At 39.0% G+C, this 13396-nt stretch overlaps 1 protein-coding gene across 6 annotated transcripts in view; it reads right to left on the bottom strand.

Annotated features, from left to right (window-relative positions):
* Window positions 1-13396, bottom strand: part of MEGF11 (multiple EGF like domains 11) — a 254379-nt gene that overhangs the window by 154528 nt on the left and 86455 nt on the right. The gene's annotated exons all lie outside the window — the stretch shown is intronic.

The raw sequence follows: 13396 nt of genomic DNA on the forward strand, positions 1-13396 counted from the left end.
TTCTCATTTCCACTCAGAGCCCTGCTTACTCTTGAATTAAAATGGCACAAGTTTGATATGAATAGAAGCATTCAGGATAACAAATCACTGATAGTTCTGCCTTAACATCAGGCTGGTTTGTGACCAAGTGAGAATCAATTACCTTCGTATCACTGCTAACTAACATAATAAAACAATTATAGAATTTTCTTCTGACAAATTCAGAAAGGATGAAAAACGATTCCAAGCACCAATATCAAGAGAAGACATTACTTTCCATATTGATCTTTTTTTTTTTTTTCCTTCCCAACTTAAAATAATTTCAGTTCAGAAACCGTACTTTAAAGGCTGAAAGACTTGTGCAGGGAATCTAGCAGGGCACAGAACGACTTAGAACAGATTTTTTAGTTCCTATTGAAAACACAGATGGAACTAAAATGTTATGTCAAGAATCAATTAAATTAAAGAAAGAATTAGTACTTAATTCTGAAAGTTGCCCTCAGAAATTACAAAGGCAAAAATGATACAACAACGGAATAACAGCTACATATCTAAAGCCCACGTGGAAAAGTAGGCACATTTAAATACTAATGAACCAAGTATTTATTGAAATTATCAGAGGAAGGAAATGATAGCATTTTTAAAAGTGAAAATCTCTATAATTTGACCTGATGATTCTCATCTTGACTCCTCCTGCTCATTTCCTCTGAACTGAGCAAAAAGTAAAACCACACAGACCCATTACTGGGGTTTAAACTGACAAAAGCTGAATTTCTGTTGTCATCTGTAGGCAAATGACATGCAAGTCCAGAATAATTCCAGTTGCGTAGTTCTGCTTTCATAAAATAGTGAGCTAAATGTGATCCAGAGCTCCCAAGAAGCAAAATGTCTTTTACAACAACAGAGGAAATGAAGCAAAAGGGAATGAAAAGTGAAAAAAAACCCAACTATTGATCATGCAGATACAAAATGAAGTTGGGACAAATATTGGTGTTGATTATTTCCTTTCCGTTATCCACAATGTGTTTTTCCTCACAACAAAGAAGAAGTGGTTTAATATCACCTATCACTCATATAATGGATGAAGCGTGAAAGATGCCTTCAAGCAAGTTAGCAGCTTGGCTAATTTGTCATAGTCGTACACAAAGAAAAAATGCACCTCTTAATACATTTGAACATATTGCATCCTGGAAGAACAACCCAACATCTGGACATCTATAATACAGTCTGCAACAACATGACTGTATGTCAAAGTAATTAATTAACATCATTTCTTTCTGCCAGTTAGAAAACATGCATTCACTATAGAACACACACAACATTCGATCTTATTAATTTAATGAGAACATCTATTTCTTCTTCAGAAGTTTTCGTGTAGAAACCTCAAAACACCACACAAAGGTCAGGATCACCGTTTTATAAAATAGTGAAAGAAATGCAAAGAGAGAAAGAGGTGCAAATGGACTGTCTCAGAAACAAAGTTGGGAACAGAACCTCCTTTCTTGAACACAAGAAACTCTTGTATTGAATTCAGCAGGACACAAAATGCATCCCCTCCAAAGAATTTCCACGTCATTCCAGGATTTCAGAATGAGATTAACCACATAACTCTTTGGATAGAGTCACCATTAATAAAGTTCAACTCCCACATATAAGAGGATTCCCATTGGCCTTTGGGATACTTTGACCTGCTGCTTATGTATTCTGTTTTCTATCATAACTAGCAACTCAATAAATCCTCTGCTCTAATTCAGAGATTGCTAAAGTTATGGGAATAAAATAATCCATGGAATCATAGAACTGTAGAATAGTTGAGGAGGAAAGGACCCCTGGAGATCACCCAGTCCAAACCCTCTGCTCAAAGCAGGGTAAGCCAGAGCAGTTTGCCAGACTGTCTCCAGCTGGATTTTGAGCATCTCCAAGGACAGACTCTGTAATCTCTCCAAGCAACCTGTTCCAGCATTTGATCACGCTTACAGCAAAAGATGGCTTTTTAATGCTTAAATGGAACTTCTTATATTTCAGTGATCTCAGTAATCTGTGAATCCATGCACTCTGAAGAGAGCTGGGACCCAGCTGCTGAGGACAAAAGCTAATAAGACTGTCTTACTGATCTGACAGAATGGCGGTCCCTAAGAAACCCAGAACTGGGTTGCTGCAATCAGATGCTATGAATAGCCTAAATGCTAGGAACTTTTTCCCAATACACTCCTGAGTTAGTTGTGACTAAAGCAATTCTTCACCTGAGGATGAAATCAAATCCAAGCTCTGTCTTGAGACTCATAATCCAAATGTAATATAATCCCACCAGTTTTGGAAGGAAGAGATACCACCTTCCCCCAGTATCCCTGAAGCAGAGTCTGGGTGCCATCTTTCAGTAGCTGGAATTTGTCCTAGAGGGCAGATCTATGATTCATAGAAGTGCATGCATTTTTTTTACAGCTGTTCCAATTAAACTAGTAATCTAAGTGATTATGGAGCACTAGCAGGTTAAGGTAGACAATGATGCAAAATCATATCTCCATAACTGCAAACCTTGCAATCCCTACGGAAAAATGGACTTTCCATGTATATCTGTATGTTTTTCTGCAAATCTGCCTCCTTCTGCAGTCTGGGCTTCCCAGCCTTGATTTTTATTTAGGAAATTATCACTGCAACCTAAGTAAGACACGATACCAGATTTTGGTCCTAGGCTAAAAACTGCAGTGCAATCCATTTTCTAATACTGTTGCATAGTTAGATCACTGCAGCTTGATACAAAGGGTTCATAAAGGTGAGGTTTAAGCAGACAGTAGCGAAGGTAAGAAATCCTATTCCTATTCCAAATGTCCATTGCTTCATGTTTTAGCTGATTCTGTTAAAATTTGCATTTTGCAGGGTAATTTCAACCAATCTATCCTGTATTTGACGTACATATTTTTAAGCATTCTGGACAGAGTTATATCCCTGCTCGTCTCTGGCTTTTACATAAATAGGCTTTTTATGATAGGCAGGAAAGCTTCTGAAAATGATGAACTGCAGAGACTTTTCTGTTGACTGACCACCCTCCAGGATCAAAGAAGAGTGTTTTATCTCTGCTCTTTCTGGATGATGTCCACAAAGATCTTCCTGATATAAAATAGTCTGAGTAATAATACACACATCATTCCTACCTGACATTTACTGTTGTTTCAAACAGGCCCTAAATCTATCTTGCATAACACACACAAGATAGGAAAGTGACTTCTTTTTACAAAGTAGATATGGATAGGATCTTGTCCCATACATTTTCCTTTTTTTGCCTTTCTTCAGTCCCTTTAAGCATGTCTCTGTGTAGCCATTGGTCTCATTTTATTTTACTCCACAACCCAGAAACTCAACATGTATTGCTATCACCTGATTTTACTCATCTTTTAGTTCATTGCTCATATTTCTAGAGTTCTTGTCATTACAAAGAAAACGACACCCAGATCTGTGACACTTGGGTCTCTTCCCAGCTTTCCTGACAAATGGCATTCATTGCATTTTCTTGAACAAGATTCAGGTATTTTGAACTCTTATTTTCAATCCAAAACTTTCAGATATTCTGGGTTAACACCAGCATGTTTTATAAACAAAATCCTGCAGCTTTTCTGGACTAAAGCAAGTCTTTTGGAGCTGTAAAGAAAGGACTGAGGGATGTGCTTATTACAGAGTACACATTCAAGATGTTTAAATGGTATAAAGAAGGGTTAAAACTGGAGATGTAAAATGTTTCCTTGAGTGCAGCAGTACAAGTAACTTTTGACTGCAGAAATTTTCCTTAATGTGCAAAATTTCTGATATTACCCTAACATTTTTGTCAGTAAAAACATAAAAACTGGTGGTTAAAAACTGCACTTTTCTTGCTTGCGCTACTTTTCCAGGCCAAGAAAAGGCAGTTTTGGCAGTTGAAAGCTCCATAAGTTCCAGCATCCCACTGCAATATATCTTGTTTAAACATTAAACACTGTTTATTGAAGCTATAGTGCCGATGACTACCATAGAATAGATGTTTACATCCCTGCATAAACACTTTAATGGGTTTCTTTGCCGGTACCAAAAAGACAAATGCCACTTTAGACAGAACACTTCATCTCTAAATCTTTCTTCTGCCTGATTATTGCCGCTAGTTTGCAAGCATCACATTCTTTCTCACTTCACTAATTTTTTTTTGCATGATAAAAAGCATTCCTTCAACACCTCAGTTTTTCCTGTTTGAGGCAATACGTGGCACATCAGGGTTTGCCTCCCCTTGATCTTTGCCATTTCTTTTGTTCTCTCAAATTAACAGCAATTTTCACCATTATTGGCCTGGCTGTAGCATCTTCTCTTCCACCACCATTCTATTCTCTCCTCCTTCTACTTTAATTTGAACCAAATTTGTACATTCTTCTCTGTAGAATGAGGCATTCAATGCTCACAGGTCTGAAATGGTCAGTGCCTCGCATGAACACTGAAGTGTTCATTTTCCACAACTACTGCATTTCACCATTCATTTTCTCAGTTCCGTTTATCTGCGCTCTTCCTGTCCCCAGCTGCTTCTGCCTGTTGTCTCACTGTTACTAGGTTTTCCTCTATTCCCCCCACATTCTTCCTCTGTCATACTTCAATCTTTATTTTGTTCTGTGTCAATTCCATGCTTCCATGCGTATCATGTTCCCCTTGTTCTTCCTGGGTTTGGTCTCAGTTCATAACAGTGTGTTTGTAAGTGGTGGCTATGCTACAGCAATCCCCTCAGAGAGGCAGGTATGGTGCTAGCACACCATCTGCTCATTTTTTTGCTTTGGCCATAACATATTTCCTTATTTTGTATGCTTTTCTGCACAGATAACTAAGGGCTCTCTGCATTCCTTGCCAAAGCTAGATTAGCAGCAAGAGTAAAATGCTCACCTGTGAGCAGCGGTATGAAGCCCCGCTCCCATCCTTGCTTTCACAGTCAGATAGGCTGTAGTTCAGCCCTCTGCTATTTCATTATTTCTCTTCACATCACTGAAGCAAACCAGCTGTTTCAACAAACATTTCACTGAGGACACAAGATATCTTCTCCCGTGGCAAACTCTTTTTCCAAGTTTTATAAGGATTCCAGACAAGTATCAGGGTATCTATTTGAGGGTCTTTTCAGAAGTGTAATTTAACAGAACAAGATTAGTCAGAGAAACATTTTATGAAAACATTTCACTTCAGAAATATGTTATCATACCATACAATAACACAAATGGTCCACAAATGGTGGACGAGAGAAAAAAGGAAAATCCCTTCTGACTTTGATGCTTAATCACTGCCTTTAAAATAGCACTGTAAGTAGGAAGAGCATCTCTGTGGAAACATCCCAAGAACACAAACAGGTGAAGGGGCAGCAGGGTCTTTCCCACTTGTATCACACATCTCTGGAGACAGCTACTCAGAACCCAGCAGAAGTCAGAGCCAGCCTCAGGCTCCTCTGCTGCAGCCACCTGAACCAGCTCACAGGGGTTTGCTGATACCTTAGGGCCAGCAGTGAGCAGAGCTCTGCCCTCTCCAAGCGTTCTTTGAAATGCATCACTCTAGCAAGCACTGAAATAATCAGCTTAGAACCATTACACTTGTTTTTTCTGTTAGCAAGCAAAAACCCTGGGAATACTTTTCAATGGGCGTCTTCTAAACCTGAGACTTCTGCCTGCACTATGACAGAAGGAATTCTGCTCTTTTCTCCAAGTGACAGCACTTTAGCATCCAGGCCATGAAATGATAGCAGTGGTACTTTTAAATTGATCTAAAGTCTGTTCATTTGTGTAGCGCACATTTAAAGCCACATTACTGCAAGATGCTTCAGCAATGAAATTTAACATTAGAAATTCAGTTCATTAAAAAAGATATTTTAGTAGATTCCTTCTTTTATAGCTATTACCCTGTCTAAAGTGAAGAAAACCTCAGTCAAATTAATAAAACTAACAACTCATAACGCATATACTGCTTTAATATAAAGTCTCCTCAGTTCTCAACAATTAGGCAGACAAAAAAAAGTGTATGTCAGCCAAATTCCCCCTTGTATAACCTCAGGAAGACCTGCACCAGAATGCATTAAGCCCATTCAGCACTAGCAACCACATTTCCTTTACTGGAAATTACCCTTGAAGTGTAAACCTGTACTCCCAATTAGAGACAACTCATCAACACAATTGCCTTGGTCACGAACAAAACTTCAACACAGAACCCTGCTTGCTCCCAGCATTCCTATACACATGCCCCTTTCTCTTCTATGAAATCTGAGCATCTCTGCGTGCCCCCCCTCCAAAGCCCTCAGTCCCTAATGATGGGCTACAAGTAAGGTTTTACGCCAAAAAACTTGCACATAACCTCTCTTGTCTTTGGATTCCAGCATGAATTCAGAGTTGGATTCACAGAGTCAGCAGATTGACTTTCTAGAAGTACCAGGCATGATCCAATTGTCTGACAGTTCAGTTACACAGAATGCAGAATTTCCATCCTGGTCACATACAGCTCATGAGAGGCACGAGAACAAGAAAACGTGAGGTGCTATGCTCAGATGGCCATCAGCTCTGGCCTCCTACTTCCCGTTTGCCCACCAAATGCCTTATATCAATGTATATGTATACCAGAATTACAACTATAGACCTAGCTACAAAGGAGAAGCCTGGTTTTAACAGATCATCTGAGTTCTATATGAATATTCGCTCTAGCATATAACTCACAATGGCTCATCTCTTCAACTAAAGCAGACAAACATAGAAAGAACTGGATGATTTAACAGAGGAGATGATTGTAGTAATATTGCAATAATTACATCATTGTGCAGAATTATTCTGATAACATTATACATTAAAATAATATTTTACACCTGGAGGCTTATCACACTACATACCTGTATTATTTTCCTATCACTTCTCTGCCCTCTGGCACTCACCTATGCGGCAGGTCAAAGCATCACCTCTGTCTAGAACTGGCAGACGTGTTCAGATCAGTGCCCTGCAGATTGTCCTCCTCTGTGGGACACCCAGCATTGAGCTTGGGGCTCTCTTTTTTTTTTTTTTTTTGGTGAAGCTGAGTTTGGCTTTAACGCATTGAAAGAAGGAACTGTCATTGATAAACCTGGATGATACTTCGTAACTCTCTTGGTCCCTAAATGAGATCCTCATCAACCTGATTTCCCCCCTCATCGCTTATGGTCCCATTCAGATAATGACTTAAGCATTTATCTTACATAAAAAACATCAGTTGTTCGTTAATGACTTTAAAAGTACTACTCATACACATGAAGTACATTGCTAGATCACATCTGAAGAGCAACGCTGTGAGCAAGGCAGAACTCCAGGGACCGAAGCAGAGTGAGGACAGCTCAATGAAATCTTCAAAATCATTCAAAGGAGGCAGCCTCAAAGGAGAGCTGGAACTGATGGGAGAGAATGATCTGTCACTACATGGGCCTCAGACAAGAGCAGCTGATTCAAGGAAGTCCTTTCCCACCCCGTGACAGTGAAGATGAAGATAAAAAGGAAAAGGACACAGGGTGCTGAATTTCTATTTTTTACCCTCTTTAGTACAACTTTTAGGACAACTGGCAACTGATCTACTCATCATCAATGAATCACACAGCAGAGGTGCAAAAAGCAATTTCTCTCCAAAGTAAATCTTGAATCTACATTTCCCTTTCCAGGATCCACTGTTGGCTTTTACTTGGTCCAGTTACTCTGGGGAAAAGACAAGGCAAATTAAGCTCACAGCATCTCCAAAGCAGTTAACTCTTAGAAGCTAAGAGTATACTACCATGGCTGCTACAGAGAGAGAAGAAAATACCACAACCACGTGAGTAGCAATATTAGCAGCTTCAGTGAGAGAAAAACTATTCCCACAGAATGAAAAATGACGGATTAGTCCAGTTTAATGCAGCCAAATTATCTGTGTAAAAATATATAGGCGGGACATGCTGCTGTGCTAACTGTGCTGAACAGCAGCTTGTGTTTATGCTCAGCTCCCTGGTTACAGGCTGTCCTGTGTAGGCTGTCCCAGGAAGTGCAGCTGCTACAGAGATGGCCTCGCACAGACAACCTGACGTGTGAGCCCGAGCATGCGTGGGCTCCACAGCCTGCAGAGGCAGAAATGAGACAGCAGCTGCTTACCTGAGCACACTAGCTCAGAGGTTGACGGGATTGGGATGTTTAAGGAAGAACAATCTGAAAGAAAGAGATCCATTCTGCTTTGTAATTGATACAAAAGATCCTTGTGTGCACCCTCACTGGAGCTTGCCTTTATACATGTACATCTCTTTGCATGATGCAGCTGTCACTGAATCTGCAAATCGTATCAGCATTAAGCTGAAGTTTGAGCTTAGCTTAAGTGAAATGTGTATTAAAAGACCACAGTCTGCTTTTAAACAGATTTTTAGAAATTCTACCTAAACTTAGATTTTGCACTGATGTATGAAATACAAGGGTTCACTGGAAATAGAAACATCTCTCAAATTCTGTCACATTGATGAAGCAGTCCTCGTGATACAAACTTGTTGCAGAGACAAACTCCTACACAGGAAACATGGACAGCCGTCTTTCAAGGACAGGCCCTGAACCAAAGTAGCACTCCACTCAAGGACTGGAACTGCTGAGGATCCACACCTCTATACACCTCTTCCCAGGGTGCCTTCCCAGTCAGTCCTCCTGTCTTCAGAAGCCAAGGACAAAAACTTAGCTAATGATTCCATCAGATACATCCCTGATCTTAAGTTGAATTTCATTTAATGCTTTGTACACAAGTCACACACGTCCCAGCACTCCTTTGAGCTTTATGTCTTCTTCAGAAATAGTTCAAAGCATTCTGAGAGTATGGAAGCCAAAAGCAAACCTGCAGAACGCCATGGACCCATTTAAAATACTCACTTTTTCTCCTGAGATTTCTACTATTTCTTTTATAACTTGTCAAGCAACACCCCCTTTCAGATTTAGCACAGTGTCTGCAGTTCTCATTCATCACAAGTTTCAGAACTGAAGCACTCCAGCTGCTCTAGGGCTATATCCTTAAATGTGATCTTGCTGTTAGGTTATACTTGCCTGTTGTTATGACCTTGGCTATTTTTGACAAAATGAAATACTTTCTTACTCTTGATGATCATTTCTACGGAACATTCTTTCCAAAGAAATCTTGTTATACATATGTGTACAGTACTGAGCTGCCCATGCCAGGCAGCAATAGCATATCCCCCCTCCTCAGGTGGCCTAATCACAGAGGATGGTTTGGCATTATTATGCCAACATCCATTTTATTACACTTTGGACAGTACTATATTTTCTGCTGAAACTACTAGGAAAGCAAACATGTTGAAAACCACTTTAGTTTGTCATTACAACTTCTCTGTTTCTTTACTTTGAAATTTCTGAAACTGGCACACACAGTTTTGGAAGGTTCTTGCTTATAATTCAGGGTGCTTGCTCTGAACTTTCCTTTTTCTACCTGTTGTCCACTGTTTGGTGAACCCCGTTTTGCAGGAAGATATTGGTGATCTTCCTCACAGTGAAAAATACTTGTTAGAGTAAAAATAAGTCTTCAGTAATGCAGCCTGGTGAGCTTTGGCATTGTGGAAGAGAGATAACCTTCTTCTCTATAGGCCTGATGAATTCAATGAGGGTCTTAGACTTCACTGAGATATTTTTAGTTGTTTCTTCAAAATTGACTCAGCAACATCCTCAGACACCTGCTTCATTTAAAGGAGATGAAAAGTTCTGCTCATGTGTCAACTTAAGGACATGCTTAAGTGCTTTCCTGGAATGGGGCCTAAATACTTACAAATACAGATGGTTATTTTCAAGACCCAGAAAAGGCCAGGTAACCACCAACAGTCAATTATATTCCTACCAGAACTTCACACCAGTATATCATACTGTTTGAAGTTAATTGCTTTGAAATAATTGGACAGGTGAGCAGGTAAGTTCACACAGAGCATTTGCCATTTGCCTTTGTATCAAAAAAACCAACAAAACACTGCAGATTGCATGGACATAATGGGCATGATTTTAAACAAATCAAAACCAAGTTGAAAGAGAAGGGAAAAGGTATGTGCTTTTTAAAGACTTTCAATTTTTAACATCATTAAAACCTTGAAAAACTTCTTATTCAAGAGCTTCTTTAGTTAATACCTCATTACTTCTCTTTTTATTGTTATGGTAATCAAGCCTTAATATATTGCAGCTTTATAGCATGAAATCAAGGCTAGGCCTGCAGGCATCAACAGATGTACAACAGCATGCAGTAAAACACAGGTATAGAAGCATGCAGAGCTGAATATGGCACCTTTTTTTTTTTTTTTTTTAGTAATTGTTTAGCAATTCATCTGAACTTATTTTAACCTTGACAACAGATGAACTCTAACACACCACCATCAGTACCACAATCAGTCACTGGAAGCTGCACAAAACGGTGAGATTTCTGACCGCTGTCTTACAGGCTGAGTTTTATGAAAGCATGAAATGAAGTCTGAAAAGGATTTTAGATCGTTTGGATGACTACAGGCTGTCGCTGTAACTTTCAAACCATTTAACTGTATATATTCCAGTCAAGGGAGAACAATAACGCAAAGAAACTGGATTTAACATCAAAACCATGCCTCTCTAGGAAATCTATGCTCAGTGTCAGAATCCACATGCTTTCCTAGCACAGGCACTCTTTGCAGCACACCAAAAGAAGAAAAAAACCCAAACATTTGGACCTGACTTTCGGTTTTGAAGTGACACTTGGACCTTGTGCTGGAGCTCTGGTTACGTTTGAATGTGAGTCACCAAATCAAATGTGGATATACATAAATTTTAGAAAGCTACACTAGTCTGGCTTGCAGTGTTGAGATACCTCAAGGTGGGTGAGCATCCACAGGCCTTTTCCAGGTACACAACAATGACACCCAGTGTCAATCAGGCTCCCTTTCTTAATGTCACTTTCAGGAAACAATTACTTCTCCCGTGTGATTTTTTAAATCTAAAGAGAGCGTTTTGCCAAGCAATTGCTTTCCCAGTAGAACAGTTCCAAGTTGCCAACAGTAAAAGCAATATGCCTATGACTTTATGAAATCACTCATACTGAGGTTCACATAGCAAAGCTCGAGGGCCACACACAGAACCTGTGGCTGGGATGTAACCAACAGCTTCAGTTTATCTGGAGCACAGCTTTACCAGCCATTCAGAAACACCTAACAAATCACATTTATTTGTCACTGCAGACATGTATCCTTCATACACCTATTCAACATTAATGAAGTAAGAAGAAGAAAGTAGACACAGGTAATAGATTAGTCCAGTAAAAGTGAATATAGTTTTCCAAATTACTGATGGATAAAGGTAAGTCTCAACGTGTGAATCACCACTGTATCTTAATTGTATCAGCATCAGCCAGGAAAAGGCTCTCAGCTTCTCTTGTGGAAATGCTCAGAGCAATAACTGTAAAGAATCCAGCTGATAACTGTTCTATACCTTTTAATTCAAACAAGGTTTCCGAACAGTAAGGAGGCCAGTCATCCAAACTTTTAGTATCAGGCATAAAAGTGAGTAACTCTCATGGCTGCAGTAAAAGCTAACTTCAGTGAGGCCATTCACACTTACAAGCATTACACTCGACAGTGGTGCTTGTCAGATCAGACCTTAGGACAAGAATCCGTGCTGCCCAGCATATAACAAGTGGAATGAAAGACAATGGGCACAATAGTCCAGTGAACACACTAATTATATTAATAAAATGTAAGCTTAAATTTTGAAGCTAATCCTGGGCTATCATTTATAAAAGTTAACAGGGCATATTTAATTTAGGAATTGGCTACTGCTTCTCTTTCCACTGCTGAAATCTCATAAATGAAATATACTGGATTGCTGCCCAGTGCGGAAATAAAAGTTATGAATAATGTTTCTATCTCAATCTTTGTCAGTGCTTTAATATTCCTAATTACTTTAAAAAGCTAAATATTCAATATAGGAAAAACCTTCTTTTTCTTTTTATCTTCACTTGCAAGATTAGTGTAATTTAATATGAGTCACTGGCTAGTTTTAGTTCCCAAGGCCCATTCGTGCTTTGGAATGCTTGTTACTCCTAGTGTGCATGCATGTGTGTGTAACTGAACATGTGATGTATGCCCATGTTATCACAAGGATTTTATTATTTCCTCACTTTTTAAATGCTCTAAGTACCTATGCAGGGTATAAAAACCCACTGCCTGTTAGGTTGATCATTATCTATCGCCAAAAATAACCAAAGGATAAAATAATTATCTGAGACACTACATTATTTTACAATTAAAAGAACTATTTTTCTCAAGATAGCAGTATTGTTCTAGATAGATATGTAGTAAATTATGCCTTCCAAGTTTTTCCCTTGTCTACATGTCAGGTCATCCCAAATGGTTACATGGCTTTTCTTTCTGCTCCCCTTCCTATCATAGTTGCCTTTCCTGCTGTAAGTGGGGAGATAGCAGCAAAGCTGCAGACAGAAGACAGGCAACCAGAGAACATTCCGTCCCATTGACTTTAGCCTCTGTAGGTGTTCCCCCAGTCAAATTGAACTCTTGTTCACTTCCGATGCCGACCTTTACCTGTTATCTTTTTGCCTGGTAATGATGTCTCTTTCTTAAGATCACAATCAATTTGCAAGGAAGGGAGAGACTAACAGCAAAATAAAATGTTTGTTCATTAACTGACTATAAAGATCTTTGTATATGAGCTTTACTTACTTGCCTAATACATAGAGTTCAATTAACAAGCTTATTTCTGTTATGTCAGTAATTGACTGGACCAATTTTACATCCATCTCTGATGTTTTTACCAGAAAGAATGCTCGCTGTCTCACTCTAACATGAACTAGTCACGGAGACTTAAACTTACCTTTGTCAATTAAGAAACTTCTATATGAAAATCTTCTCCAACTGAAAGAACTGAAAGCCTAAAGTGTGAATTGATTTTCTAGTAAACAGTATAGAACTCCCATCTCTCCCATTTTCCCACCTTGCGCAGTACAGATAATTCAGGGTGTGGATTCAAGTCAGAAGGAAGAACCTGAGCTGCATGAAGAGTCAATGGTAAAACTCCCACTGGCTTCCATTGGACAAGTATTCTGTCTAGAAAATACCCCAACTACTACACAAAATTCTTAATGAAGAATTTGAAGTAGAAAGATTGAAGAAAAAAAAACGATAATAGAGGTATAATATCTACATTGGTATTCCAATAACAGGATAGAAAGCATTAAGAGCATCCTTCACTGCATTTAACATTTCTCCATAAGAACAAGAGAAAAATCGAAAGTCACTACTGTAGGAAGGGGTAATATCACACATTAATCACTGCAAAACAACCAACTGACAAGCTTCAATTTCCATTTAAAGCATCCAATTTCTAAGGCCACTGCTTTGTTTCCTACAATTTTTAATAGCAGTATATATCTTTATTACATTTTT

The sequence above is a fragment of the Lagopus leucura genome, unplaced genomic scaffold (genome assembly GCF_019238085.1).
Source record: "Lagopus leucura isolate 7727_CA_CO unplaced genomic scaffold, USGS_WTPT01 Super-Scaffold_100015, whole genome shotgun sequence".
Classification (NCBI taxonomy): domain Eukaryota; kingdom Metazoa; phylum Chordata; class Aves; order Galliformes; family Phasianidae; genus Lagopus; species Lagopus leucura.